This window comes from Pseudorca crassidens, chromosome 1, assembly GCF_039906515.1.
Source record: "Pseudorca crassidens isolate mPseCra1 chromosome 1, mPseCra1.hap1, whole genome shotgun sequence".
Taxonomy (NCBI): domain Eukaryota; kingdom Metazoa; phylum Chordata; class Mammalia; order Artiodactyla; family Delphinidae; genus Pseudorca; species Pseudorca crassidens.
In genome coordinates this window covers 132,062,501-132,068,611 of record NC_090296.1, presented here as the reverse complement: position 1 = coordinate 132,068,611, position 6,111 = coordinate 132,062,501, and positions in this window count along the sequence as shown.

Sequence of the window (6,111 nt, the reverse complement as noted above, 5' to 3'; positions counted from 1 at the left end):
ATACCTAGGAATAAACCTACCTAAGGAGGCAAAAGACCTGTACTCTGAAAATTATAAGACACTAATGAAAGAAATTAAAGAGGATACAAACAGATGGAAAGATATACCACGTTCTTGAGCTTCCCTGGTGGCACAGTGGTTGAGAGTCCACCTGCCGATGCAGGGGACACAGGTTCGTGCCCCGGTTCAGGAAGATCCCACATGCCGCAGAGTGGGTAGGCCCATGAGCCATGGCCACTGAGGCTGTGCATCCAGAGCCTGTGCTCCACAATGGGAGAGGCCACAACAGTGAGAGGTCTGCGTACCGCAAGAAAAAAAAAGATATACCACATTCTTAGGTTGGAAGCATCAATATTGTCAAAATGACTATACTACCCAAGGCAATCTACAGATTCAATGCAATCAAATGCAATGCAATCAAATCACCAATGACATTTTTCACATAGAACAAAAAATTTTTTAATTTGTATGGAACACAAAAGACCCCAAATAGCCGAAGCAATGTTGAGAAAGAAAAATGGAGCTGGAGAAATCAGGTTTCCTGACTTCAGACTATACGACAAAGCTAGAGTCATCAAAACAGTATGGTGGACCTGAGTCAAGAAGGCAGTGTGGGAAGATGTGGAGTTAGCATCGCCACAAAACTAGGGTGCTTACTGGCCACTGGTGGGGACTCTGAGGCCCAAGGAGACGGAAGGAATCCCAAAGTGAACTAGTAGGACGTAGGGGGACTGAGGGGGAAGAAGTGGAGGCCGGACAGGATCGGCACCCCTGTGACTAGGGAGATCAATAGAGGCAGGCAGGAGTGACTCTCCAGGAAGAGTGGGAGAGGAGCAGAGGGCGATCACCTGGCCCACTTGGGCCAGGAAGGCTGCTGAGCTCCCAAGCCAGTACCCCCCCTCCAAAACCGCATCCAGGCTGTGTGGGTCCCGGGGGCCTAGGAGGGAGGCCGGGGAGATCAGGAGAGGCAAGTGGGAGGGGCCTTCCAGGAGGAGTGGGAGAGGATGGAGGGTGATTGCTCCACCCACTCAGGCATGGGGAGCCTGCTGAGCCCCCAGGGCAGTCCCCTGCCCTCCAAAGCCCCCTCCAGGCCGCACAGGTCCTTGGGGGCATAGGAGGGAGGCCAGGGAGATCAGGAGAGGCAGGCAAGAGGGCCCCTCCCAGACCAGAGGAGGAGCAGGGGAAAGGAGGGAATCTGCCCTGCCCACTCGAGCCCAGAAAGCCTGCTGGACTCCCAAGTGAGGTCTCCTGCCCCTGAGACCAGGGGTGCAGGACACGCCTGGGCCCCTTCTGTTCCTTGAGCCTAAGCCCCACCCCCTACAGCCCCTAGCGCCTTTTCCAGCCCTGTGGGTCCTGAGCATTGGCCCTGCCCACTGCCCAAACCTCACCCTTGCTTAGGCCCCGCCCTCCACCAACCAAGGCCTTCCCCCCCCTTTTTTTCCTACCTCCCCCTCTTTTTTACTATTGTGGTACTGATGTACCTTCCGGTTGATATTTTTATTTTTATATTCTTCCTAACATATCAGTTAGTTTCCTAGTCTAATTTTGTTTTTTGCTTTGTTTTTTTGTTTGTTTGTTTGTTTTTGCCACCTCATGCGGATTGCAGGATCTTGGTTCATGAGCTCAGGGTCAGGCCAAAGCTCCTGCAGTGGGAGTTCCGAGTCCAAACTACTGGACTAACAGAACCTCAGACCCCAGGGAATATTCATTGGAGTGTGGTCTCTAGGACTTCCTCATCTCAGAACTAAGACCCACCTCTACCCAATAGCCAACAAACTACAGTGTTGGAAGCCTCAGGCCAAACAACCAGAAAGACATGAACACAATTCCACTCATTAAAAAAAAAAAAAAAAAAATGAGATGGCAAAAAAATATGTCACAGATGAAGGAGTAAGGTAAAAACCTACACGACCAAATAAATGAAGAGGAAATAAGCGACCTAACTGAAAAGAATTCAGAGTAATGATAGTAAAGATGATCCATAATCTTGGAAACAGAATGGAGGCACAGACTGAGAAAATACAACAAATGTTTAACAAAGATTTAGAAAAAGTAAAGAACAGAGATGAACAACTAACTGAAATGAAAAACACACTAGAAAATATCAATAACAGAATAACTGAGGTAGAAGAATGAATAAGTGAGCTGGAAGACAAAATGGTAGAAATAACTACCGAGGAGCAGAATAAAGAAAAAAGAATGAAAAGAATGGAACACAACCTCAGAGACCTCTGGGAAAACACTACATGCACCAACATTCGAATTATAGGGGTCCCACAAGAAGAAGAGAAAAAGAAAAGGTCTGAGGAAATATTTGAAGATATTATAGTTGAAAACTTCCCTAATATGGGAAAGGAAATAGTCAATCAAGTCCAGGAAGCACAGAGAGTCCCATACACAATAAACCCTAGGAAAAACACACCAAGACACATATTAATCAAACTAACAAAAATTAAATTCAAAGATAAAATATTAAAAATGGAAATGGAATGGAATGGAAAACAAAAATAACATACATAGGAATACTGCTGATTTTTCAGCAGAAACTCTGCAGGCCAGAAGGGCATGTTAGGATAAACTTAAAGTGATGAAAGAGAAAAACTGACAACCAAGATTACTCTACCCAGAAAGGATCTCATTCAGATTCGATGGAGAAGTCAAAAGCTTTTCAGACAAGCAAAAGCTAAGAGAATTCAGCACCACCAAACCAGCTTTACAACAAATGCTAAAGGATCTTCTCTAAGCAGGAAACACAAGAGAAGAAAAAGACCCATAAAAACAAACTCAAAACAATTAAGAAAAAGGTAATAGGAACATACATATTGATAATAACCTTGAATGTAAATGGATTAAAGGCCCCAACCAAAAGACACAGACTGGCTGAATGGATACAAAAACAAGACCATATATATGCTGTCTACAAGAGACCCACTTCAGACCTAAGGACACATACAGACTGAAAGTGAGGGGATGGAAAAAGATATTCCATGCAAATGGAAATCAAAAGAAAGCTGGAGTAGCAATACTCATATCAGATAAAATAGACATTAAAATAAAGACTATTACAGGAGATAACGAGGGACACTACATAATGATCAAAGGATCAATCCAAGAAAAAGATATAACAGTTATAAATGTTTATGCACCCAACATAGGAGCACCTCAATAAATAAGGCAAATGCTAACAACCATGGAAGGAGAAATCAACAGTAACACAACAATAGTAGGGAACGTTAATACCCCACTTGCATCAATGGACAGATCAACCAAACAGACAATAAATTAGGAAACACAAGCTTTAAATGACACAATAGACCAGATAGATCTAATTGAAATTTATAGAACATTCCACCCCGAAGTGGCAGAATACACTTTCTTTTCAAGTGCACATGGAACATTCTCCAGGATAGATCCCATCTTGCGTCATAAATCAAGACTCAGAAAATTTAAGAAAATTAAAATTGTATCAAGCATCTTTTCTGACCACAACACTATGAGATTGGAATCAATCTTGTGAACATGATTATACTACCCAAAGCAATCTACAAATTCAGTGCAATCCCTATCAAACTACCAATGGCATTCTTCACAGAATTAGAACAAAAAATCTTACAATTCGTATGGAAACAAAACGAACCCCAAATAGCCAAAGCAATCTTGAGAAAGAAAAACGGAGTTGGAGGAATCAGGCTCCCCACCTTCAGACTATATCACAAAGCTACAGTAATCAAGATAGTTTGGTACTGGCAGAAAAAGAGAAATATAGATGAATGGTACAGGATAGAATGCCCAGAGATAAACCCATGCACATATGGGCACCTAATTTACAACAAAGGAGACAAGAACATACAATGGAGAAAAGACAGCCTCTTCAATAAGTGGTGCTGGGAAAATTGGACAGCTACATGTAAAAGAATGAAATTAGAACACTACCTAACACCATACACAAAAATAAACTCCAAATGGATTAAAGACGTAAATGTAAGACCAGACACTATAAAACTTTTAGAGGAAAAACACACTTTGACATAAACCACAGCAAGATGTTTTTGACCCACCTCCTAGAGTAACCGAAATAGAAACAAAAATAAATGGGACTTAATTAAACTTAAAAGCTTTCACACAGCAAAGGAAACCATAAACAAGACAAAAAGACAACCCTTAGAATGGGAGAAAATATTTGCAAATGAAACAACAAAGGCTTGATCTCTAAAATACACAAACAGCTCTTGGAGCTCAATATAAAAAAACCAAACAATCCAGTTAAAAAATGGGCAGAAGACCTAAATAAACATTTCACCAAGGAAGACATACAGATGGCCAAGAGGCACATGAAAAGATGTTCAACATCACTCATTGTTAGAGAAATGCAAATCAAAACTACAATGAGGTATCACCTCACACCTGGTCAGTATGGCCATTATCACCATTATCAAAAAAGCTAGAAACAATAAATGCTGGAAAGGGTGTGGTGAAAAGGGAACCCTCCTGTACTGCTGGTGGGAATGTAAATTGATACAACCACTATGGAAAACAGTACGGAGGTTCCTTAAAAAACTAAAAATAGAACTACTATATGAACCAGCAACCCCACTACTGGGCATATACCCTGAGAAAACCATAATTCAAAAAGAGACATGCACCACAATGTTCACTGCAGCACTATTTATAATAGTCAGGACATGGAACCAACCTAAATGTCCATCAACAGATGAATGGATAAAGAAGATGTGGCACATATATACAATGGAATATTACTCAGCCATAAAAAGAAACGAAATGGAGCTATTTGTAGTGAGGTGGATGGACCTAGAGTCTGTCATACAGAGTGAAGTAAGTCAGAAAGAGGAAAAAAAATTCCATATTCTAATGCATATATATGGAATCTAAAAGAAGAAAAAAATGGTACTGATGAACCTAGTTGCAAGGAAGGAATAAAGAGATAGACATAGAGAATGGACTTGATGACATGGGGTGGGAGTGCCAAGCTGGGGCAAAGTGAGAGTAGCATCGACATATATACACTACCAAATGTAAAACAGTTGGCTGGTGGGAAGCAGCAGCATAGCACAGGGAGATTGGCTCGGTGCTTTGCGATGACCTAGAGGGGTGGGACAGGGAGGATGGAAGGGAGGCTCAAGAGGGAGGGGATATGGGGACATGTGTATGTATATGGCTGATTCGCTTTACTGTGCAACATAAACTAACATGGTATTGTGAAGCAATTATACTCCAATAAATATCTATTAAAAAAAACAATGAAGCCCTACCATATAGAATAGAGAACTATATTCGATATCTTGTAATAAAACAATAATAGAAAAGAATATGAGAAAGTATATATATATATATATATAACTGAATCACTTTGCAGTACACAAATATTGTAAATCAACTACACTTTAATAAAAAATTAAGAAGAAAACAAATAAACAAAACTTTTCAGGCCAGGAATAATATATTCAAAATACTGAAAGAAAAAACTTTCAGCCAAGAATTCTATACCCAGTAAAGCTGTCCTTCAGAAATAAAGGAGAGACAAAGACTCTCCCAAACAAACAAAAGCTGAGGGAGTTCATCACCACTAGACCTGTCTTACAAGAAATGCTAAAGGAGTTCTCTGAGTGAGAGTAAAAGGACACATATTAACATCATTAAAACATAGGAAGGTAACATAAAATTCACTGGTAATGGTAAATATATAGTCAAAGTTAGATCCTGTAATATGGTAATGGCATGTAATTCACTTGCAGCTCTAGTTTAAAAGTTAAAAAACAAATGTAGTAAAAATAACATAACTACAATAATCTGTTATTGGTTTACACAATATAAAAAAATGTAAACTTTAACATCAATAACCTAAAATGTGAAGGGGAGAAGTAAAAGTGTAAACTTTAAAAATCCTATAAAAGTTAAGTTTTCGTCAGTTTAAAAGAGTGTTATAATTTTAAGATATTTTATGCAAGCCTCATAGTGATCACAAGGGAAAAACCTATCGTAGTCACACAAAAGAACATGATAAATAAGTCAAAGCATAATGGTACCAAAAGACACCAAAACACGAAAAAAGACAGAAAGCAGGATAAGAAGCAAGGAAAAATGGATCTACAA